The 25,701-nt window shown below is 40.1% G+C and overlaps 1 long non-coding RNA gene across 6 annotated transcripts in view; it reads right to left on the reverse strand.

Annotated features, from left to right (window-relative positions):
- The window catches only part of LOC116228660 (uncharacterized), a 314,039-nt gene that overhangs the window by 102,274 nt on the left and 186,064 nt on the right, over positions 1-25,701 (reverse strand). The window contains exon 5 of one of the 6 annotated variants that reach the window (XR_016472122.1): positions 1,608-1,674. The exons of the other annotated variants lie outside the window; for them this stretch is intronic. This is a non-coding gene — a long non-coding RNA (uncharacterized LOC116228660). Of the gene's footprint in view, positions 1-1,607; positions 1,675-25,701 lie in introns of those variants that run through there. 6 annotated transcript variants of the gene reach the window in all.

Genomic DNA, 25,701 nt, shown 5'->3' on the forward strand with positions numbered 1-25,701 from the left:
TGATAAAAGCACAATTGAGCCCTTACTTGGCCATGCTATATGGGAATATACTTCTCCAATGGGAACTAATTTTCAAAAGGGACTCACAAGATCCCAAGTACCCAAAGAACAAGACAAATACTTTTATCCTCCAATAGGTTCGCATTGCCTCAAGCAAATAGGTTATTTTTGGTCTCAAACTCCTTGCAGGTCACTAGAAAATTTGCTTCTTACTTCTGGGCCAAATGCATCCCTTGTGTAATTCCACAGATGTGTAAAGAAAATGAACACTGCTGATGTTCTGAAAGTACTTATAAGTCCTTTGTTGGCTATGGAGTTGGTTTTCCACCTTCAGTTCACCTAACGGTCTCCAAACATGCTCAGTGTCTATGACTGAAGTCACCACTATTTTTATCTGGCCTCTTCCTAATTTTGCAAAGTGATTTCTTACAGTTGAACTAGGACTTTTCTTCTGAATTGAAAAGCAAACAAAGCCTTAAGTCCTCTGTCCTGCTTTCTGAAAATGGTGCTTCCTGGAAATGGCATTTCTTTTCCTTGGAGATGGCTGTTGCATGACCACATTGTAGGGCGAGGAGCTAGGTTCAAAAACACCTTAAAAATGCATCAGTGGGATCAGTTTCCTATGGCAGCCTCTGACAAGCAGCAGTTTGGATTAACTGGACTTCTAACAGATACGCTCTTGACCAATAAAACTTGCATCCAGACAACAGTCAGCAGAGGAACCAGGATCTCAGCAAGCTTAAAAACTGGATTCACTTCTATCAATCTGTAGTTCGCACACCTGTGCTGCTCAGCCTCAGTGCCTGAAATGCTGACATTGAGACTTCACAAAACTTTTATTGCCCTCTTCCATATTCCCATAAACCATATTCCCAGCACATTTCATCTCTGGATGGACAGCATCCTTCCACCTGTCTCAGTGGCTAACCTAAACGAGGAGCAACACTTATATCTAGGTCTTTTCACTGAAGTGTATCAGTGTTTATCAGTACATAAATGCAGAGCTAACTCACCCACAGCTGGGGTTTATTGGGGAGTTCAGATAAGGAGATGGCATTGCATGTTTAACTGCAAGCGTAGTAGGAAGTTTTGAATCAGAATCTTCATGCTTGTAATTAATCTCAGGCATCCTATTGAAATGCAGGTGATCTTAGAAAATAGTGCTGTGAGCTTTTGGCAAGAATCAGAACTATTGATTTTGCTGGTGTGCAGAAAATATAAAAATACCAGTGGCTTAACTCAAGGTATTTTTTCCCTTTGCAACAGAAAACTTTTGTAAGTGGGGAAATGTGTGGAAGATAAGAGTTGCTACCTGCTATTATGTCAATCCATTTCACACTGTCTTGAAATCCTGCCACTTGGTTAATGACAAGTGATCAATTCCACTTGTAAAAGTCTCTGAAAAATGTCTCTTGAAGGTATTGCCTCTGCCATTTCTTTTGCATATCAACTAAATTTATTTCAAAAAATTAAAAAAACATTTGCTATGAGAATCGTAACTAAAAAGGGGAAAAAAAGATGTATCCAAACAATGCTGAATCAAATTGTGAGTAGTGAATGAGAACAGGGTGTACCTGTGGCCATGTTCCTCCAGCCATACTGCAGATGGGGTTTGCTCCTTCAGACTTGAGACCTTTCATTTAATTCTGTCCACCTATCATCCTGGATCATCTCCTGAAAACATTGTAAAATGCATTTTAGCACCTGGTAAGTGATGTTTTACATCCTGACTTGTATATGCTTCAATATTCTCACATACGTTGCAAATTTGTTGTTTGTGGGCAGTTAGTCTGATTTATGAACTGATGTTAATGTACATTATTTACTTGTACACGCTCTGATTTTGTGCTGCATAGTCTAACAGTAATGAGGTAGAAGAACCCTCATGGTTCTGCTTAAGGCATGATTAAGGAGTCCATGTTAACAAGCTGGAGGAGAGGGAATTCCTATTGTAATCAGTGCAGCATCCACTGAGCTCAGCAGTGGCCTTGCAGGTGGTTTGTTAGCAGTAGGATTTATGGTGATGGCTTGGGGAGCCTTTGAATCAAAATAAGACAGTCAGGAAGAAAAAGATCACCCTTTAAAATTACGAACTGCCATGTCTGTCTTGCTCTTCCTCCTAACACATCTGTGAAAGTGTCTCATTTTATCAACTCTTCACAGTATTGGAATTAAATTTTACCAAGAATTTGACTGAGTTTTTTTCCTAATGTCTTAACTAGTCCTATATAGTGTAATTCCTTTATATCATATCTTGAATATTCTCACCCTCTCCAAATCAGACAGAAGTGCTGAGGGCTCCACTGCACACAGACAAGGCAAGTCCCCTCAGCACAAGCAATATGGATATTGCAGTTCCACTCCAGTAAACGTCTCATTCCCAGCCTATGCCATGACTTCAGATCTTTCAAGAGCAAATTGACAAATAATTGCAGGTAATGGTATGCAATTTGCTAGAATCAAGAACAAATACTAAAGCAAGGGTATTTCCTGGTTCATGCTGGGATCTAGCACACACTGGATTTCTGTGTTTAAAGAACAAAAAAAATTGACTGAATTGTGAGATTTTTGCCTTATATCTGAGAGATGTTATGTAGAAAGACTGAAAAAGCATCTATAACTCCATCATGAGACCTTATAGTCTCGTGTTCCTGTTCTTCAAGGGCTTTCATAAATGGCTGTTCAATTTGAAAAGACTTGACCATAATCTAATAGAACTATAAATGCCATTACAGTGCATACGACAGAAAGAAAATGCTCAGGTAGTAAAACAGAAAAATACCATGAGAATCTGCTGTTGGAAAGGAAAGGGCAAATCCCAGCTAGTGTAGAAATGAGTGTTCCATTCCTCTCAGGATCTGCTTTAATCATCTTCCCAGTGGCTGAACCTCTATTTGGTTTTCAATAGCTTCTGAATCAAAAGCATCCAAGTATTATAGTCAAAATATTTATTACTGAAGAGAGTAATTCCACTGCCAGCTAGAGAGGAAATTAATCCTTTTGTAAGCCAACAGCAGGAAACACAGACCCAAATGCTGTTCCCCTGGATGTGCTGGGACTGGTCGTGAATACAGCCTGGCAGAGGGCTGTTAAAGGAGCTGGAAGTACTGTGCTAATGCAGGAAAACCACTTCCATGGGGTTAGGACTGACATTGGAGCTCTGCCCTAGAGATGGCTTTGTTACAGTCATGAGCAGACTTACAGTATTTCTATATCTACACGTATACTTCAGTGAACACAGTGACAGAATCAGGATTAATTAGGTTGCATTTCGAGATCTCAGTTTTTGTGGTTAGAAGGTGTTGGAGAAAAACAAATGACTAATTTTTAATTCACACTATTATGTCTTTCAGTTATAGCACATATGCCACATAAGAACAGAGTGCAGAGAGATTTCAGCAACACTCAGCTGCAATAGCATATGCTAGTGAATATCTACTTTATTCTATTTATTTTCTTTCAAATCCGTCTTTCAGTTTTGAGTCAACTTCATGAGTCTGATCTCACTTGCAGGAACAACATCACAGAAGACAGCAGAAGTACACTGGTGTAAAATTAGGATGTCTGAGATCCAGTATCAGATCTGCCATTTGTTGCATTCAAGTGTGAAGTTTCAGACCACTCATAAGCTTCTAATTGGAAGGCAGAGGTCTCTTTGATAAAAGCCAGTTATAAAGATATGATAAAAGACCAGTGTTCAGCTTTGATTTCACTTTGCACAGGAGGTCAAAGTGCAAAGGAGGAAAATAATCAAATAACAAAATCTCAGGTTGAGTGTTTCTTACCTAAGGATTTTAAGATTGAAGAACAGAAATCTGTGTTCACCAGTTCTTCATTGGACTGCACTGGAGGAAGAGGACAGCCAGGTCTCCTTTACATCAGGAGACTGAGGTCTGTAAACCACCAGCTCAGACATGTTGGCATCGGCCATTGAGAAATCAGTGGTTCTCCAATTCATTTTCATGAGAAGGATGGTTGAGGCAGACTGCCTTGAAAGAGATATAAGAGTGAGATGAAATGAACATGATCTTCATGCAGATCGGGGATACAAGTTTACCCTTGTTTTCAGAAGCAAAAATGATTAATGGAGTACAAGCACAAGAGACATGAGTGAACTTTAACAAACCCTGTAGCATGCTGAAAGATATGATTTGTGAGCTGTATTTTCTCTGTGGGCCCTTCCTATCTATGCATCATAAATATGCACACTGGCTACAGAATGAGACAGAGAATCTGTCCTGACCTTAAAACCTCTGAACCTCCTCCCTTCTCCTCGTCGTGCCTGCCTGTGGATCTCTCACCCTCTTTGGATAATTTACAGGTGTAACCTCTTTATAAGCTAAGCTTGAGGGTGAAACGTAAGAACATAGCTGGGCATCAGAATGCCAGTGAACTGCAGAACTCAGCTGCCATTTGACTGTTTCTTATTGAATGTAGGTGTAATCCAGGTTGGTCAAATGGCAACTCTACAATCCACTCTGAGAAAGAAGCAGTTCATTGTTACCTAGAGGGGCAGATCAGAGATTAAGCGACACCTCAACCTCTTGTTCCTCTGATTCATCTCTCTTATTTAGTTAAGAAGCTGACTTTCCCTTCTGTATGCAGCTATTTGAGCAGACTGCAGCAGGCACTGGGAAGCAAAGCACTGAGCCCATCCATCTTTTCTTCTTGCCCATCTGCATTAGTTTAGCAGTCCCTGTTCCCTGTTCAGGAGCTGTAACCACTAAACAAGGCACAGCAGGGCATGGAGTATGCTTGCACTCTCCCCAGGGTCCCTAAATAGCCTAACACAATAATGTTTACAACAATATTTCTTGCATGCAAGCTTGTAAATCCAGTTGCCTTTTTAGGCTCCCCTTTCTATCCTGGCTTTTGGCTGTAGGCAGTGTTTATTGTGTAAATCAGCCTCTGGACCCTGTGGGCAATTTCATACAGATTTCTTGCAGAGCAGCCGCAAGAAAATTCTAACTCCTCAGGTGTTGAGATCCAGCCTTCTGGTATATGCTCATCTCAAGAGAAAACTAATCATGCTGCATGGGACCAATTCTGGCAGGCTGTCCCTTTCCTGGGTGATCTGTGAAATCTAGGAAAGAGACGACAAGGATGGAAATGTTTCCAGTGTGGTTCAGCAAGAGCAGCAAGTCGCAGTGTATTGCCTGGATTGAAGGGCCCTTAGCACATCTTGCATCCTCATTAAGATTGGGGAGTGCTTTTCAAATAAGGGGATTGATGTGGTTTTGTTATAATAATGCTGCCCTTCACTGACCTTAATGCTGTAAGGACTGATCTTGAAAATATCACTCACATCCAGTTGCAAATTTAGAACCTATACTGAACTAAAACCAAACGAAACAAATACTGACATATTGCTTTTTATCACAGCTGGAGTAGAGAAATTTCTGAGTGAAAAAAGGCTCTTGAGTCATCAAGCAAAACCAGAATTTACACCACTGGGCCTTTTTTTTTCTTCTGAGAAGAAAACCAATATCTTCCACAAAAGTAATTGTCATTTTTAATCCAACTAAACAAGAGCATATGATCTATTCAGATGGAAGGCCCTTTTGTCAACAGATTGCAAACTAGTTTAAAAAAAAAATAATGAAAAGAACTCTGATTTGAAACTGTAGATAAAAGCTAGACCCACAAAGGAGCGGAGAGGAAGCAGAACAATCAATCATTCCAATACTTCCAAATGCTAATTGCTTCCAGCACCATTTTAGCACCCTGGAACAAGTCAGAAATCAAAAGCTATTTAATGTCAACACATCTAAACTATAGTAATGGTTTTCACCAGATTATTAGAAAGCAATTTTATTTAATTCAGTGATGGGGCTTGCATCAAATTTCAACCTTACCTAAGCCTGGCAATGCACCAGATGAGAAAATGCCAACTTCGGATCCAATAAGAATGATTTTCCTTTTGGATTTCAGAGATAGCTCCGTTATCTACATCCAAAAAGACCTCTTTTTGTCCTCAAGGGCACTTGGCAACTCAGTGAAGACATCCTATTACGATTGCTCTTTCTTTTCTGTTCACATTATCTAAGTCTTCCAGTAACAATGTATGATCAAGCCAAATGTTTGAGTTATACCACAACAAAGGTTTAAGTCATACTTCTGCTGCTTTCCTCCCTTCCATTCAGAGCTATTTCTACTGTTGGTTCTAATGATATGGTCAGGGAATAGAAACTGAAATTTTAGCATATCTTGTGTTACCTCAAATCATTTTCAGTAACTGGCACTGTATCCCCTTGGCACAGAGCAGCAGTAAGAATAAAACCCACTTACATGCACTTCCAAAATCACAGAATGTTTTGGTCAATGCTAAAATCCCCACCTATTGCTTGCATACACTATCCTACACAATATGTGTTAGCTGAGATCTTTTTCCACAGGGATATGTTTTTTAGTCCAATGAACTTTTGCCAAGGAAAGAGCTGGGAAAGGTTGTCCCATAAGAGCTGTGGTGCATAAGGATTCATGTCTTGCTTTCCTCTAAGCTGCAAGATTCCAATTATGCTTTGTTTTGAAGTACGTGAGGAAGTTTTGAACTCTAAAGGAAAACACAAATATCTTCAGCTCTCCTTAATGAAAAGGCAAAGTGTGTTTTTTGAAAATGCAAACATTTATCAGAAAAATCACTTTCTGCCCACTTCTTTCAGCTCACACCTTAGAGCTCCACATTTCCTTTGGCAGAGGACTATGGGATGCATACAGCACCTCTTAGGCAGTTCATTACAAGGTTTTTGTAACTAACAATGACTTTTGCCCTAGGGACGTCTATGTTGTACCGTGAAATGGAATGAGAATATCTGTTTAGCCACGAATATTCATTGTATATAACAGTTCAATGACCAGTTTATTTCTCCAACTTCAGTGCTTTCCTTTCAGAAGCACTCATTGTGCAGGCATCTGCAGCTGTGTTTAAAGCATTTAGGTTTCACACAGGCACTCTTTGTTCTCAGTTTTGTTTTAAGTGTAAAAGTGGCTTCTTGATTGGTAAAATATACCCAATATATCTACCATTGGCAATTATTTAAGAGCAGCGGTTTCCAAATAACAGTTCTCTAGCACAAAATTAACTCCTTAGCTATTTTGACATTAAACCATGCTTTGGAGACTTCGCAGAGATTATCTTTCAAATTAAGAATGATTCTACCTTGCTGAGTCCAAAGCCTATAGCAGGGCAGCCCGGCCATGAGGCAGAGGGCAGTAGTTATGATGTGTTCTCCTGTGTGCTGCATTCTACTGCCAACATGATGTTTTTCACATCTGAAGCACACTCAATTTCATTAAAAGGTTGCTAAAGATATTCTTGCACTTTTCCCTTCTTCAAAACACATCTAAATTACATCAAAAGCCAGAGAACAAGGAAAATCTCCTGCAGTAGCAGTGAAATATATGTCAGAAGAGAGACATTAGTTTCAAGTTTTGGGGAAGGCAATGAACAACAAAGAAAAATGGGATGATGCCCAACAAAGCTAAAAATTCAAAGTTAAAAATTCATCCTCATTTTGTTAAACACATGAGTTGATGGGACATGCTCCTAATTCCTACTCAGCTGTATTACCTAAACTATTCTTCCCTTCTCTGCATCCAGTTTCCTCTACCTCCTTTCACAGCCCCTGCCTGTGTTCTGCACTATGACCCCCAGTGGGCAAACTCATACTCTTCCCCTCCATGCCAAGGAAAATGCAGGCAGAAAGGGTAATGATGACCATGGCTTATGCTGGTCGTAGTTTTGGCCTTTTTGAATGTATGATACTCTGTGCACACAGTACGGAATAACAGTGAGCCTCTGAGGGTAAAATAAGGATACAGTTGTGAAAAGGATAGGTAGATCCTCATTTTGCAAAACATGGCAAAACTATTATTGCAGAGTTTTCCACTGCAGAAGTGTTAGGCCTTGGGGCATCTGAGCTGATACCTGTGACACTGGAGAGCCACTGGGGACCTGTCAGTGCAGTGTGGTTGAGAGATGCCCAGCCAGGGCCCTGGGCAGGCTGCAGCCCTGTCCCCCCAGGGTGCCTTCCAGGGTACACAGAAGTCCAGGCTTGGAAGGACATCCAGGGACACAGAGGAGCAACAACACAACTCCAGAGAAAGCAGTCTAAGACAAGCAGCATTCATAGTTCTCCACGAGTGGCTCTTTTTCTCTTCAGCCTTTATTTGAAGTAGTAGCTTAGAATAAAGCCTAGCCTCTGGAATATCAAAGATGGGTGAAATACGTGTCACAAGATTCCTGTAAGGACTAATAATTATTTCAGAAGATTATATTTTCAGCACAAAGATCTTTCCCCCCTTTTTGTCCAGGGGACAAAAAATGCGTATATTTTTTTTTCTCCTTTGGTGCCACTCTAGGTTTTGCAGAATTTGGCAGCTTGATAAGGTTGATATGATTTCAGCGATTTCTTTCAGTTTTACACTTCAAATTCCATCCTCTTTCCTAAAAAAAGAAGTCTCTTCTGTCATTAATTTTTGCACATTTTTCCAAAAATGTGATGTGTCTTTAGCACTCCTCTTTTGTTGTCACAAGTCTAATTGACAGTTCTGTCAGGCCTGGGGGCCTAACCAGCATACGATGTTCTCAGTCTCATCACATACTTACCAATACCATCAGCAAGGGGTGTTCACATGGATTGAAGACAAGATATTAATGACTGAAGTTAACAGAAGAAAAACACTTAAAACTTGCTTTGACACCCTTTGAAGTCAATTAGCATATTTTGATTGGATTCATCAGACTGTGGGTCAAGCCCACAAAGCATCCTCTGATGCTGAGAACCAATATATTATCATGAGAGAAATCTTTGTTTTTCGTACAGGTCAGTCTCTGCTGCATCTTTTTTTTACTTTACCATCATGCTCTTCAGTGCCACATCATTTTCCTTCCCTCATTCATTCATGCAGTGGGAGAATCAAACCAGTGTCTGTATTTCAGCACCTTCCTTCCCCTCACACTGATTTCTGACTTCATACCATTAAACGGAAATGCTTTCCTATTAATGTAACAAATGAAAAGTGCATCTCAGAGGAAACAAACACCTTCAGTAGCATAAAATGTCATTCATATTTATGTTGCAAGAAATGATGGTCTACATCCGTTTGAAATGAGGAGCTAATGGAACGTAGGCCAAATGTCTTTGGCTCAGAGGAAGTGCTGTTTTCACACTCCATTATACTATACATTACTGGAGAGCTCCATGAATCCACAAAATCTGAATGCATTAGCCCTGCAAAAAGTAATCCACGTTGCTCAATCAGGGTTCATTTCACCTCCAGAACCTTCATGCATTTGTCACATTTCCCTTGACATGCATTTAAATTTGCTGAGTTAAATCCATAATATTGTCATATTCATAATCATATGTTTGTCTGTAGAACAAAAGAAAGCTCCTATTCTGGAAATTAAGTTTTATAGCACAGGGACTGTTCTCTTTGTTCAGTGTTTGTGCATCATTTACTTTATCCAGATCAGGAATGTAATGCTGACAGCAGGTGTTTGTGCTGCCCCAACTTATTATGGTGATTACCTCAACAGATAAAATGCTCTATCTGCTTTTTAGAGTTCTGCTCAAAGACTGTTTAAGTCAGTGGGAGAACTGCAATGGACTGTGATGGGCTTCTGGATCAGAGCTCTCCAGAGAAAACTTTTCCTGAAAGGGATCCTGGAAGATTGAAGCACCGACATCCCTCTGGAACTGAATTTAATTGAAATCTATAAACCCGTGTTTCTTCCATTTCATCATGGATTTAGTGAGAGATTCTACACTGCTTCCTTTCTACTGCAATATTTAAACACATGCAAAGTACTATTTTATTATTACTTCTCTCTCTAATTTCCCTGTTCAAGCCCAATGCCCCAAATGAATCAAAGTAGAATGGAGATGAACGACAGCTTAGTGAAAGAGGAAAGGGAAATATTCTCCCTGTTACTTCTTTACTTCTCTTCTCACTGTGTTAAACCTTGCTTCTTGTGGCTTTTATCATGACCTGTGAGATGCTCATATGACATTGTTGACCTAATTTTTGGTTCTTTGCTGCATTGCCTCCTGGTCTCGTAAGATAAGCACCTTTTTCAGTTGATACAGGCTGGAAGTATAATAGGTTGAACATCAGCCACCCTAAATGGAAAGTCTGTCAGCAGACAAAACACTGTCCTGGAGATTGAATGGAGTAGAAGGAACAGAGTGAAGTGAAGCATAATTAAATATGTGGGAGCTATTTTTGAATCTATTGAAATGGGAGACAATTGAATGGAAAAGAGCCAAGAGAGATTCAGTTATGCTAGAGATGGAAAAGTGAAGCTGCATACCCAGGTTTTGGACCCAATCACATTATGTCTGAATTTTAAAATGGTCAAGACCTTGTAGCACTGGAGTTTGGTTTGACCAAAGAAGAAACGGGGCTAGCAGAGGTGATGGCAGCTGCAAGCAGTGCACAAACCCTGAGATTTTGGGGAAGAAGATCTCTATATGAGAAACACTAAAACAGTGTAATTGTTCTTACCAGTTTGTTTGGCTTTTTTTTTTTTTTTTTGCATTGATCTGTGGCTTTTGCTGAGATTACCTACGGTTTCAGATGTCAACAACTGTGGATTAATCCAATTATGACAGGCAAATTGAAGTTGATACACACAAACACGGCCTGCCTTGTCTGAGAATTTCATTTTGGCATGGATTTACCTTCATAAATACACAGCTCAGTTGAGTGCTAGTCATGGCTGAGCTAGTTTCAGCAACTGCAGACCAAACTAGCTGGACATGATTTGATTTTTTCCCTTATTCTTTGGGAAGGAGTGTAAGTTCTTTTGGTCTTAATCCAGACCAGAAGACATCCTCTAAGCTTTAACACATCTCCAAGTGAAATGCATCTTGCTCTACATAGAACAGGTAACACTAAATTAGAAAGCATAAAATGTGCTCAGAAAGAGGGATACTGAAGCTAGCATTACTTTCTGTGCAGCCCTGCACAACATAATCTGTGTCCACTGCGGATTTCCATGGAAACATTATTGAAGCTCCTCCTGAGCAGGTTGCTCAGGCTGGGATCCCACACAGACCAGGATTAGCCATCTCCATAGTCAAGAGAGAAAGGGAAAGATATTTCCAAATGACCAATTATCCCTGTGTTTTAGAAATCTGCCACTGGCTCTTGAAGAAAGCTGGGTGATGTGCTTAGATGGTATTTTAAAATCACTGAAGTTAAAGTAGTTAATATCTGGAACGTTCTGGTATTTGGTAACAGTGTCCTTCATCAATTTACGCTCCTTTTCATGGGAGGACCTTCCTGGAGGTCACTGCAGGCAGTGCACAATTAATGGCAAGCTAAGAAAGTGCACAGTGTTTGGAGCCCAAACGATCTCTTAAAAATTGTTCCCTATATTTCAGTCCTTTAGCATTTTTTTTAATTGAATTACTTCTTTCCATTTTTTTTTTTTCCATATATAATTTGATTATCACTGGCAACCTCCACGATTTAGACCTATAAAAGCAAAGAATGATGGATCAAAGGACTTGAACTCAATTTTCAAGAGTTTTTAGTTCAGGAAATTCATGGAGCAAAACACAGAAATTTAGAAACGTGACGGTTAGTTATTTCTTGCTCTTAATCAATTTAATCTCTTACAGGTATTTGGATGACCCATGTAGCTTCCAGAGTTCATTTCAGATCACAAAAATAGATAAAGGAAGAGAAAATGTAAAACCATCTTTCTAGGCAGAATAAGCACAAATGGCAGGCACTTAATTTTTTTTATAAACTATTTAGTAATATTTATTTAATGATTGCCCAATTCAGCTACTGTAACATTCTTTAATAACTCATAAAGCATATTTTATGCCAGCCATGAGATTTAATGGCATCACAGTGGGAAGAAAATCTATCTTGACATGAAGCTTCTGAAAGCAATGGTAAAAAATGAAGCTGGGCTTTTTGGAAGGGAAAAATATTCTTTTTATTGAGGTAAATGCTTTCTACCAGATTCTTCATCTGTGTATGGTAGCCAGGCAGCTATTATATGCGATTCAAGTCTGACAGTTGAAGAGCATGATGCATATTAGTGTGGGTAAAAGTAGTTGTGAGCAAGTTAAATTTAGACCTTATTACCTGCATTATGTTAATGCCTCTAGGTGCTAACAGATTGAAACCCGTTGTGATAGACACTGTACAAGCACATAGCAAGACTGAAGTCATTCAGGGCATGGACTGAATCAAAATAGACAAGACAGAAAAAGGGTAGGAGGTTTGGGGATGAAAGCATAGAAAAATAAAGGAGCTGGCAGAGCCAAGGGAAAAAATGGTTTATGAATTTTTTTGGCAAAAAAAAAAAATATATATATATATATTTCATCTGTAGTGAGCATTTGTCAAAGCTGCAAAATGTTTTCATGAGCTATATTCTTCCCCATGAATATGAAGGAGAGACATTCTAGACAGTGTAGACCCAGGTTCAAATCTGGTTTTCAAGGATAAAAAGACTTTTGATCTTTTATCTCCTGAAGAGTGACCTAACGGCCGGGACACTGCGGCTCGTCCTCCCCCAGGGTCTGTTCCTGAAGACAAAATACAGACGGCTTTCAAAACTGCACAGGGTTTTGTGGCACAGGAAAATGATTTTCAAGACATCTCTCCATAGGACACCAAGCTACCCCTGCAGAGGCTGCTTCCAGCTGCCCTGGCCCTCTGCTCTCCCCAGCTGACCGTGCAGTCTTACAATTGAGAAGCTGTGTTTTTATTTTTTCCTGTTTTGACTTTTCCTGACCATAAAACCCACTGCTTCCTTTAGAGAATTGGAGCATTCTATTCTGACCTTATTAAGCAAATAGCAGCAAGTTTGTAAACTTTCCTAAGTACACCCACAGGGACTCTTTTTTTCTTCACTTAGAACCACTGCTGAAATATCTACTGGCAGCTCTGAGCTCACTTTAACTCGATGTGCCTGATGCAGTGTGTGGTAGAGTTTAACACAGAGCCTCAAAACAAACTGAAATTACTTAATAAATCACCCATACCTACTAATAACAATCACTGAGCTCTGACGTGACACGATTACAACTTGAAGCTGTGACAAAGGAGGCAGGGAAATGAAAACTGGTACTGATGTGCTGATTACTGATTATGGTCCCACGCTGTTTTATTTAATAGTTAAATACTTGCACAGAATGATTTAATACAAGAAGACGCAGAACATGTATATGTTTAGATATCAGATTAGTAGCTGACAAGCTTCATCATATCATGCTGTATTTCTTTGTCTGTTATGCAATTTCCATTTTAATGTCCTGAAAGGTGACTATTGCACAGTGACAGGCAACAGAGTGAGTTCCCATGTTTGAGGGTTTGGAAGGGCTGTCATCACACAATGGTTGGAGGCTTCTATCTTGCCTTGCTTTGCAAGGATGTTAAAAAATACTCCCCCTGGAACAGCCTAATTCCAGACTGCAGCAGCAAATGAGTGGCTGTCATTCTGGTGAGGTTTGTTTTGAGGCTTAAACAATGGCTGATGGCATGCCTGAAGGAAGGCAAATATCTCCAAACTGTGCCCGTTTCCCCAGAATTCCTTACATTTCAGCAGGAAAAATATTGATTCCAGTCCCATTCCCCCACCCCCTTCCAATTGCATCTGTGCTCTCTGGATACCTGGGAGGCTGTCTGATGTCACCTCAGGGTAAGTTGTAAAAGAAGATGCATCAGAACTGTTATCCTCTGGTGAGAACAGCAGTGTTGCTATAAACAGTGTCTTCAGCTTTACCAAGCTTAGTAACAGCATCAGGAGAGACTATTGAATACAAGTTTAGGATCTATCAATAGGTACTTACCTCCTGCAGCACAGGAGCGCAGAGATGGAAAGTGATATGTAGCACTGAGGTATCAACACAGATTTTGATATTTTGCCACCTTGTTTCTCCATCATGTTCAATGTTCTGGAAAACTCAGGATAGAAAGCCCAGCCTCACTGTGTTCTCGAGACTGAAGAGAAGATGCAATTTCAGGGCATTGCCAGTTCTGGGGCAACAGTTTTCCCCAGATAAATGCCAATAAAGAAGGAACCATCTAACTAGCCAATTCTTTTCTTTCCTTTCCAAGTCACCTTCCCAACCAGTTCCTTCATTTTCATGTTTGTGAAGAACTAAAATACCAAAGTTAAGGGAGTCAAACCAAGAGGTCAGATCAAGCCATGAACACTGAAATCAAAACAGTCCCATATAACAAAACATCTAAACTTGTCACAGCTTGGAAATGGAATATGTGCCAGTAGCAAATGAGTTATGTGGCCAAGGTGAGTATCAAGAAAATTGCTTTGTAATTTTCTATCGCAGGTCATACAGCCCTATTCTTAGAAGGGCCACCAAAACTTTAATTTATTTATCCTCACAACATTACAGTGTGGAGAGAGAAGAAATACTTTTCCTTTCACTGAGACAGAGAGGGATCGAGGGACCAGATGAATGCAGAATATATTTAGCTACTTACCTCACATTGAAATGGCATTACGAGAGAATTAGAACAGGCAATATGTTTACATAATTTATTTACCAATATTGCTATAAAACTCAACAAGAGCATACTAGGGAAAAGCAATCCGAGCATCTTCTGCAATTTGAGAGCTCAGCAAAGATAAAAGAGTATCTACCAAAAACACTCCTTCTTTTGGTGTGCCCCTGACCCTTTACTTAGTGTCTGATTAATATTTATGCAAACCACCACTTCAATTAGAAACCTAGTGAGATTAATTGGATGGAAAAATACTTGCAAAACAGCAGATAGAGGAAAAAAAAAATCAAAGAGAGCTTTTCTCTCTTTGTCTATTGCCACCAAAATAAGGCAGGCAGTTACAGGTTTAGTACAGGGATGTACCCCCTAAAGTGTTTCCAAACTAATAACCTTTGAAACAGGTTTGCAGCCTTGGAGAGGTAACAGAATACACAGGGGAGAAAGATTTGATTTAAGATGAACACTGGCTCAAGCACTCATTAAAGCATCCTGCTCTGCAACAAAATGTCACAGGGTTGCATCCAACTCAGAACAATCTCAGTTTTGATTATTTTACCCCCTTAACCCTGCGGGCTGCATGATGTGAACCTGATGCCTTGATCTTGGAATATCAAATCATCAGGAGTGGGAGCAAAAAGCTGCTGTAGCCTCACTGATAGCCATCTGGTTGTACCGTGGCAGTGTGTAAGGCATTGTATGCCCATGAACAGCAAAGGGCTTAAATCACAGTTTTGCTTTTTTGCCATCAAACATCTAAAGAATATCACGCTGAGATTTCAGCTAACACGTGTGTGTGTGTTTCACAGGCTGGTTCATGTTTAAAAAACTAGTTACATATATATGAAGAGGAAAAAGAAAAAGCTCCAAGTGAGCCCCAGAGTGGATGAAAGCTCTTGCTGCAGTCTGCAAGTCACAGCATTCCTTTTTCCTGACTGCACTGCAATGGGCTCATGGAACACAACTCCTGGAGATCACAGACTTCCAGCAGCAGGGGAAGCTGAAGCTCTCAGACAGGAAGCTTCGGGTTTTCAGAGTGTGCTTGAGCATAAAGACATCGCTCACTAAATGCACCCTAACTCAGTCCTTTGCCTCCTCTTCTCATCAGGACTGTGCGGTTGGGTCACTGGCAGAGTGAGGAATTTCACTCCCTGGGTGTCACACAGATACAGACTGATGCTGATCCTGGACTAGCAAATATTTGTACTTATCCTGTCAGCCTGCAGCACACCGCCAGCCCTTTACAGGGTTCTGCCTAAACATCTTCAAAGAGCACAGCCTGGTGGTGTGGACTTGGACTTCCTCAGACCCTCATGGCAAGGGCTGCATGGCAAGGCAAAGCCTAGCTCCTGGCCTGTTCTTCAGTAGCAGTTTCATTGCCAGACCTGTGGACACACAATCCATTGGTTCCTCCTCTCATTGCTGTTCCCTCTGTTTCCCCATGGCTGCCATGTAAGTGTTCGTATTCATTGTTTAAAATCTGCAGACACATTTTTTTTAAAGTCCAACCTAAATATAAAAAAAGAGGAAGAAACTGCTTGCTGTGGCTTTTAATGTTACCTCTATATTTAGGCAATGGCTTAACAATACTTCAATTACAAGATAGTTATGGAGAATTTACTTTCATAAGATGCAAGCTCTCTAGTGATAGGTATTATGCAGAAAGAAAAGCCTTACTACTTTCATACTCCTGAAAATAAAGATGCAATTAGACCTCTGCAATTAAAGAGAACATTGCAAATGTATATTTCTATTTTCTGTGGTAATTTTTCATTTCTATCTCCAGCAATATATCACTTATGCTAAAAACTGAGCCACGAAGTGTAGTATTTCCTATCAAGCCTCAGGAATACATTCTGCTCTTATTTACACCCAAGGGGCCTGAGGGCACAACCTGGTGTGGAGCCAATGTCAAGAGGGTGGGGGTGATATGTAGAATCATGAGTTTGAAGGCAAGCAGAGCTAAGAAAATGCATGTTATTAAGCATGACGACTCATCCTATCAGTGACTGAAGACAAGCCCTGCTGTGTTACCAGGCTGTAATGTCGTGCAAGTGGAGAAAGTCCACAAGCTTCAACCTGCAAAGCACAGAACTATGGGGATACTCCAAGCTGTATATATTTGCCCAGAGAGGTGGTGGTGCCCCATCCATGCAGACACCCACAGTCAGAGATGGGGCTGAGAGCACTGATGGAGCTGTGGGTGTCCCTGTGCACTGCAGGCAGTGGAACAGACAGCCTTTAGAGGTCACTTCCAACTCAAATGGTTCTGTAACTCTATGATACGGATGAGGATATCTTCATACTCTAAGACCCAAAGTGACCTACACTTAGTCAACAAAATAAGATAGGATCAAAGCACAAACAGGGCTTTTTGTAACAAAAGATCTTATACTGTTTTCCATTAGAACTCCACTTACCTACATCAGATATAAGTGCAGAACCTGGTCATTTTTCCGTAACAATTTAAATAATTGCCTACATTTCTCACTTGTGATTTGGGCAGGAGATTTTAACCTGAGTGGAGCAATAATGGTTCACCCTATTGTCTCTCCTTTCTGCAGATGTTGCCCTCTCCAGAAATAATGAATCTGTATCTCTTGTCAATTTTCCTACAAGTGTAATTCAGTTATCTCAGGGAAACTTTCTGATCACTTGCATCTGTGTGAGGAGAGGAGCAGGACCTACTCCACTTCTATAGGCATTAGTATCCCACTTAGCTTCACAGAATGGGTTCAGGATAATATAGGAGATTTCTTGTAAACAATCAGATCCCTCTTTCCATCATTGTTGAAATAGAGGGGTATTTGCTTGGGAAATAAATATCACTCCTTTCCCTTCTCCTTCCTTTTTCCAACGTTTTTCCTCAAATCGTGGCTCCCAATACAACCCCAGTATAAATAAATGAGGTCTTCTGAACAAAAAAAAAAGTTCGTGCGAAATGGAAAACTACATTTCATTCTGCTGTCCTTTCAAATGGTTTTTCTGGATGACAGAAACAACTGTTTGTCAACCGAAAAAAAATTTTATGGGGCAAAATGTTTCAGCCTAAATTATTCAGCTAATGGTTATTACCTCTGCAAAATGGAATAAAGAGCCATGCAATGCTGCAATGGCTGAGGCAATTTTACTGCGGTACCTACAGCAGCAGTGTGAAATGTCTCCCTCAAGACACCACTCCAAACTTCAGCTTTCTTGGAGGAAGAGCCACTGCAGAGGCACTTGCATAGTAGATTGGAAGGGTTCAATTACACTCTTGTTGTTTGCTGCTTTTTCATTTCTGGCAGGAAGTTTGGAGCTGTCTACATGAGCTCAGAATTTTATTTGCAAGGTTGCTCTTCTGCTGCTGGTTTTAAACACTGGTTTGTGCAATGCTAGTTTCTCCTGCTGCCGTTTGGAGGTGTTTTCTGCTATGATGGACAAGATGCTGGATATGTGCTTCCTTCTAACAGCATAATTCACAGATTCCTCAGCCTTCTTGGCATATTGAGCGGGAAATGGTTTATTGTGCACTCTCCATGTGCACTAATTTTGGCAACCCTCACACTTAGCATAAGGAATGTAGGATGCCTTTGGCTCCATGCCCTCCTCAACCCCTAAAAAAAGACACCTTATCGGTGGTTGGCAATGCTGTCAGAATAGAAAGCTTGCCTCTCCATTTCTACTAAAGCTGGAGTGGGCACAGGCTAGGTTATGGATGAGATCTCTACCCAAATCCAGCTCTGGCATGAGCTGGTGCAGCTCCAAGAAGATCAAGGGAAATCCTGTTTGTTGCACAACTCAGGATACACCCATGCTGGCTCCTTGCATTTCTTCTTCTCTTCCCTTTCCTGAGCAAAACTCAGTTGTGTGATACAAAGATGAGCCTCCCATGCTGTCAAACAAGCTCATTTCCAACTATCTCAGGACAACAGCTTTTCCTAGGTGCATCACTTACTTTCCCCTACACTAATATTTTCTGCTTAAACAGCAGATGGAACAGTACATTGTGGGTAAGGAGGGCTCTGACACAGCTTTGAAGCCTACACAGACAACCCTGTTTTCTCTTCAGGCTGCCCACCAACAGGAGATGCCTGGTGCTGTCTCTGTGCTCTGTGCACATCCTCCTCCTTTTGTCCTCATTAGGAGCACGTGGGCGCTGCTCCGTGTGCCTGTTCTGGCTGTTCTGCACCATTAGCAATGCCAGCAGGTTCCACAGTGTCCTTCTGCTGTCCATCCCTTCACCACCACACACAGTTGAGCACAGGAAGAGAGCATAGAGATACTGATTTGCAATGCATGGAAATTATTTCTTGAAAGCTCAGGTGACCCTGCAGCTTAGATAGCTACCCTCCAGAGCTCTCTCATATGAATTTGTGTATACATATATGTATATTGGCTTAGTTCTTGGATAGAACAGCCATCTACAGTGACAACGTGGATACGACTACCTGGTAAGTTTACAATTCAACCACTCCAGGTGTGCCCTAGATTAGGAGATCGATGGGGCCATCTTGTCTAGGAAATCTTTCTCTAAACTGATCTATGTGCTAAAGTGAAAAATCTGTTGCAGCAGAAGTCCTCTTTTTATTTTTCTTTTTTTTTTTTTTAGAGTAGAAAGTATCTGTTATCCCTCCACATTTCTTAGTCACTAGGCATTCCTAGAAACCTGGAGCCTAAATATATTTAATATACATCTATAGATCAGCCGTGGACAATTTATCACTGTTTTACAGTGTAACAGTGAGCTATAGATCATCTCTTCAAAGTCATCAGAGGGGATCTAGCTGCTCAATAGTTGTGAGCTTTGAAGGGAACAAGTATGGCAGATACATTCTGTTCATTCAAACCCAGCATTACCAAGCAAAGTGCTGAAAATCAGGGAAGGTTAACACTAGGAATCTGAGGAACTAGGAAAGAAAGTTAAAGTGTATGTTAAAAGAATCTGCCTCTTGTTCATTACTGCCTACTTGGCTGAGGGGCTAAATAAGTAAGAAAAAGGGATATAACAAAAAATAAATGCACATTTCCATACTCCTGATCAACGATTTTTACAAATGCAGAATGCAAAACATAGGCCAGTCCCTTTTCTGCAGAAAAAGCATCAGAGATTTTAGAAGGCCAGAAGCAGAATATGAACCAAGAACTCGATGCACCATACAGGAAACACGTGAGCCATGTGTCACAGCACACCATTCCCTACTCGCCTACAAGTGTACTGAGTTTTGGAAACTACACTTCAAGAAAAAAGTTGACTAACTCCAGCAGTGGGTCAGATCAAAGCACCGTGTGTGTGACTGTGAGAAAAGGCTGAAAGATTTGGGGCTCTGCAGTCTACAGAATAGAAGGCTAAAAGAAGGGATAGCAGTCTTCAGAGTACATAAAAGGCTGATGTGAAGTAGAAGAGGAATGAGTGCTTTTTACCTGCTTTTTTAAAGGGGAAGTCATAGTAATGAGCTGAATCTGCAAAGTTGAGAATTAGACAAGGCACTGCAAACATTCTTGGAAACTAAGGATAACGAAGCCCTGAAATAGACTGTGTGGGAAGATGGGGAATCTCTGTTTCTGGAGATTTTAAAGAATGTGTTGGGCAAACACCTGACACAAATGATAGTGGTCTAATTTACCATGCCAGAAGCAGGGAGATGGACTATAGGAATCCCTGGATTACATATGCCATAAACATCAGCTGAGTGAAACTGGGAAGCCTGGGAATACTGCAGACATCCAAGGTTCTGCCAGGCTTGGGAGATCAACTCCCTGTGGCTGTGTCCTGGCCAACAGCTGCAGTAATCCCAGGTTTGGGAAAGGGTGAGATGGCAGGGGTGGTAATTTTCTCTGTGGGATTTACCATTATTGGTGCAGAAGACTGCAATGCCTTGAGCCTCCTCCAGGTCACTTCTGTGCCATGCTGGAGTTGAAATTGTCAAAGGAAATGGCAGTGAGGTGATCTGCTGTTATTAATAAGTGCTCTGAACTGTTTGCATCTCCCGCAGTTGTGTGGTCTCCTCCTGATGATGCTCTGCTGATAAGAAGCTGATCAACAGAACTTACTCAGTGTCTGCCCTGTCTTGTTTTCCATGACATGTTTAATGAAAGAAACGCAGCCATTCTGAGGTTTTAGCTCTATCAAATGGAATTCTAGTAAACAAATCCCTAGAAACAAGTTATTCCTAGAAGTGATGCTACAAATGTGAAAACAGGCTCCATGAGAACACGAGAGAAGGTAGCTTTGCTTGTCCCAGTAAAGTACATGTTGTTTGGTTATGGGATTCATTTTCCATTGGATGACACAGAACTGCTCTAGGAGCAAGATCTGTATTGGTAATGTCTCAAACACCATTTTATGGCATTGCTTCCCTTCTCTCCATGCTCTGCCTATGAATTTGAATAAATTATACAAGATAGCACGACAAGGGAGCATTAATGGGCCATTTACCACTTAGAAGTGCATTAATGGGTCATTAATGTGTACCCTGCAGTGTTCTGCTCTTAGGACTCAGTAGATATTTTGTACTTTTAAAAAGATTATTCATTTTTAAAAAATATATTTTTTTCCCCCTTCGGAATAAATCTTTAAATTATTGGGGAATAATAATTTATGAAAGAAGAATGAAAAGACAGAGTAAAATAAGAACAACAGCTTTCTATTTTTCCATGGACATAATTTTCCCAGCTGGCCTGTATAGAGCTACCAGGAAGAACAAGCCAACTCTGCGATCACATCTCTTCTCAAAGGAATATGGCACAGTTTCACAAAAACTTCAACTGAGATACTAATGGCCTTAATAAAGCAGACTGACCTGGACAAAGATTAAAACCAGTGAAGCAGATGGTTCTTCCATCTCAGAGGTTCTCAGTTCACTGAGAACTGAAGGTGTCTAGCACTACATACACGCAGTTCTTGAGGGAAATAAATAAATATCAGTGCACAAATTTGCCCCTAAGTTAGTCTTCGTGGGGAGGAAGCTCTTCCCAGTTCTCTCATTGCATACTGGTGTTCTTTTTGAGCATATGAACCGTTGGTGGAATGTTCAGAGTTGAAATGAACAACAAAAATCAAGAGTTAACAAAATGTGGTTAATGCAATATCAGAGATGACACAGTTTGTCTCTACTGCACCATCTCTTTACTGTTGTCTATACAAGCTTGAGAATGAAAAAATAAATAAAGCCACCAGAAAATGCCTTGTGCTACAAGAAATATGTCTTTTGCCAAATGAATGCAGATGATCGTGCCAGGACAGGAGTACTTTGTAACTGGAAAATAGCTGAAAATAGAAAAAAAAAAAAAAGGAAGTGTATTCCTTCTGTGCCTTAAATTTTCTGTAATCCTTCAAGCACAATCAATAGCACTGATATAATGAGCATTATACACAGTGAAAGGTCAAAGAGCAGGTTAAATAACTTAGACATTCACACGCAGTACCAGAGACAGTGAAAAATAGGTCAGCATCTTCCTTTCTTTGCATTTTTTCTTGCTTCATGTCCAGTACTTAGACCTGCTGGAAAGAGCCAAACTGATGGAAATTGAACTAAGTTCTGAGTAAAGTCTTATCTAACCCCTGTTAATTTCAGTACCCAAATGAAAGGTGTTACTTCATTCCACTCCATTTGAAAGGCATTGAGTTCCTAGTGAGTAACCATGTTACAACATACTTTAACACAACTTTCTAGTGAGTTTGGGTTCCAGGATACACAGCTGTGTTTTAAAACAAAAAGCACTGGTAATAAAGTGAGAGATGCAAAGCAGCTTGAAGCCTACAGATATTCAAGAGGAAATGATTGAAGCAATCATGCTAAGAAGGGCTTCTAGTCCGAGCTGAAGGAAGTGGGTGTGGGAAAAATTCCATGTTATCTACTGAATGTTAATTTAAGAGATATTCTTTGCTGTGCGTTTGACAGGACAAAATTTGAATTCTAATTTCCAGAGAAGGCAAAGGCATTTATAGCAATTGCTTTTCTGTAATTGCCAGAGTACAGACAGTATTCAGGGGCATAGGACAATGCATCTGATAAGCAGTCAAAGATAAATTACTTAATCTGAGATCCACAACTCTAATTTTATGCATCATTCTATCCTAAAGGGCTTCATTTTACTACAGATGTTTTTAGAGCCTCTAACAAAATGTTGCATTATATCTCTGCTAGGACTGCATATATGCCCAGGTCCTAATTTCTACTGAATGAGTCACAAAAAAAATTCAAGCTTAGTCTGTTTTTGTAACAGTGCTGTGATCACTAAAAATATCATTTAAAAATATGTATTGATAATCTCATTTATGCATTTAAAGGATGTGTAAGCAAGGAATAGAACTCAGAAAGGTGAAATAATAGGAAATATGTCCAAAGGAGCAAGCAAAGAATGAATGGCTTCAATCCTAACAACACAAATCTCATCCTAAACTTTCTCTTTAGCTTGCATTCTATTGGCTACAAAAGCAAGATCTCCTCTGCTTCCACATTAAAATCGTTACTCCAGCTTCTCCATCCTGGTGGAAAGCTCAAATAATAGGCCATGGAGATTACCTGACTGAAATCAGAGTTAATGTGACATCTCCTATGTCTGCCGGAGGCTTTCTGAAGATGAGCTTCAATCACAAGGTCATCTTTTCTCAGAGGGCTACAACAGGAAGAACACGAGTGTCCAGATAGCATCCCAAAATTCAGTGTAGTTTGAAGCATCCCTGATTTTCTAATTGGCCAAATTATCTGGTTAATTCTAAGGCAGCATATAAGAAGTAATCCCTGCTCACACCTCCATCACTTCTTAATCTCTAAAAGCAACAGGTTACATCAAAGACCATAAGCAAACTTGGCTGATTTATCTAGCCCCTTGGATGTGTCCTGGATTATAGTAATTTAAAGATTAAAATAGTTTCAGAGGGCAAAGAAGAGGAGGAGCAAACTCTTAGCAAGCTGCTCTCATCTTTGCTCCTGAGCTCTGAGTTTCAAGTGGCACTTCTTTACCTCCCTTCCTATGTCAAACAATTATTTGCAACTGAATAAAAATAGGGTTGAATGTGAAATCCCCTTCCTGTTCTTTGCTTCCTTGATTGGAAATGTTTCGAATTTGGAGGGGAGAGGATGGTTGATTTTATTTACTATTATTATTTCTTTTATAATTGTTTTCTAAGCCACCTCCTCACATACTATCAGAGACTCTCAAGATCACCATTGAGCCACAGACTCAGGGCTGAGTAACTGAGAATAAAAGCTTTCCATAGCAAGGAAATCACACATCTACCCTGATGACAATGAGGAAAACCAACAGTCCTGCTTTGTTATTTCAACTGCTTCTGTGGCTGTGCTGTTTTCTTCAAAGGGCATATTCTAAAGGTTACAGTCTTGCTCTAGAAGGCAAACGTTTGTTTCTAGCTGGCTGACTACTTAACAGACTTATCTGAATTTTAGAAATCCTTGCAGCTTTCATTCACTGTAAGATGTTTTGTTTTCCTTAGAAAAAGTGAATTCAGCTATAATAAAAATGGATCTGTGCTTATTATATGCAGCAGCTGTTCAAAGAGGAGCAAAAATGGGGGAAAAAAGCACTTCCACTGAATTGGAAACATGCAATCAATTCTTTGTTTTTGTCCTAGTCAGTCGGCTCTCATACCTACATACAGTCCTCATACTCCCATATCCATAATCAGGAGCAAATGAATAAACATATAAACATAAACAGATAAACATACAAACAGAAACAGATCACCAGGAGAGATTTTCTTTAGATTTGAAACTATTTTGCTCCATGGTGAATGTCAGTGTGCTTTTATGATAACAAACACAGTTTATGTTAGGAAAGAAATACTCCCACCTCTTAAGTTCCAGTATAAACAAACTACACAATATCAACTACAAAAAATATTCTAGGTCTTATTAGTGTGAAGGATGCCCTTTTCAAACTATGCTTGAGATATTTCAGAATGACCATAGTTTAGTTTGGGGAAAAAAAAGGCCATAGCAAAATGATAAAATAATTTGTGTTATAATCTACAATTATAAGTGATTCTTGCTGACCAAGAGACCCGAGTGTTTATCCTGCTGTCACTCAGCACTATAAAAAGCCACAGCCATGAAGTTTTGAACACTCCTTCTCTGACCCATTTTGCTGTACTGGTAAGTGCTATTTGGGTCCACGTTATTTGGCTATGCACTGGCCCCAGAATTTCACATCAGATTTTAAAGGTGTAAACAAAAGAAAGAAATGCCTTTGAACACAGACAAGTAGAAATGCAGGCTAAAAAAAGAAGAAAAATATGCAAAGTAGATATAAGGTTTACTCACTCCATTTCCACTAAAAATCAGGGATTCAGGGCAAGTCGTAAACAAGGCTAATCCCACCAAAGAAGCACTGGCTGCTGCGGCGATCAATTGCCCATGATGCCACGTTATTGAAAAGAAACCCAGAAGAATGGACTGCACAGCCAAGTCACAAGCAGCATTTACTGTAAATGCCACGTTAAACGAGGACTGCTGGAATAGGTTAAAAGCATCAAGCCAGAGGAGAACTGAGAATAACAACCAGCACAAACTCTTTGTTCTCTTAATCTTTACAGTCTAACTTTGTGTTCTTCAAGCTACTTGGCCCTTCAAAGCAGAAGAGGTAATTGAATTTCAATCATATCATGATCAGATTCAAAATAACCCATAATGGCACTCATTTCAGTATTGCACAGTGCTGATTTTTATTCCGGATGTAGTGCTAGTTCCTTGCTGTAGGAATTTCCATATGCTCCTTGCCCTGAATTTCAAAGAATAACTTTGTCTAATGGAGCTGAATATTGAGGTTTTTTTTTCCCCCATGACTTATGGGTGCAATTTGAAAGGGGGGAAAAATGTGATGTGTAAATGAAAAGCATGCACTATGCTGTGTGATGACAAACAGCCCTTGCAGTTTGGTTAGCTACAGCTTGTTCTTCATTCACAGAGGCACTAGTCACTTTTATTATGAGATGGCAGCTGAGTTTTATTCTCAAGATTGTGAAGACTTCTCACCTGACTAACTCGCTCCTTTATCATATTTCAGGTCAGAAGCAACACAAGCTGGGATCTATTTTTCTTTTTCTCATGGCCATTCCCCTCTGTCACCCTTTATGTTGATTTCTATTTCTCAGCCCCACCAACAATTTCAGTTTTCTCAATTTTATTTATTTATTTATTTGCAATTGGGTTTCAGAACAGACTGGATGACATCTTCCAGAGGCATTCTTTGCACAGACCATTTTCA

This window comes from Phasianus colchicus, chromosome 18 (assembly GCF_987193195.1).
Source record: "Phasianus colchicus chromosome 18, bPhaCol1.hap1.1, whole genome shotgun sequence".
In the NCBI taxonomy this organism is placed as follows: domain Eukaryota; kingdom Metazoa; phylum Chordata; class Aves; order Galliformes; family Phasianidae; genus Phasianus; species Phasianus colchicus.